The following is a 496-nucleotide window of genomic DNA, read 5'->3' as shown; positions in this document are numbered from 1 at the left end:
TAAAATTCTTATGTGTGTTTTATTTAACAGTTTACTAAAAGACTGGATTATGTGGGAATCACAGTTTTATCTAATCTAACCAAATAGAATTTACTCCAGAAAGGTAAGAATGATTCCAATTCAGAAAATCTATAAACACTTATGATTATATTAACATATGAAAAAAAGGAGTATGCCATGACTTCATTAATAAACACTGAAAAGATGTTTAATGCTATCTGGTAGCTCTTCGTAACAAAAATTATGAGTAAAGTAAAATTAGAAGGAAACTAGTTACATATAAGTAAAAACCAACTGCTGTATGTTAATACATAAAAGAAGTACATGGAAGAAAAATGAGTAAAGTAGAACTCCATTTTATAAGGTTAACAAGACAAATACATACTTACTTAGAGATGCAAATACTTACTTAGAGATGCAAACATGAGTGGTAAAAATCAAACATTAAAAAAATGAATAATCCCAAAATTCAGAATACTGGTTATGTACTCTCATA

This window comes from Otolemur garnettii, unplaced genomic scaffold (assembly GCF_000181295.1).
Source record: "Otolemur garnettii isolate 467f Iridium unplaced genomic scaffold, OtoGar3 scaffold00022, whole genome shotgun sequence".
Lineage (NCBI taxonomy): Eukaryota > Metazoa > Chordata > Mammalia > Primates > Galagidae > Otolemur > Otolemur garnettii.
The sequence above is the reverse complement of the archived record's forward strand: the minus strand, read 5'-3'. Positions refer to the sequence as shown.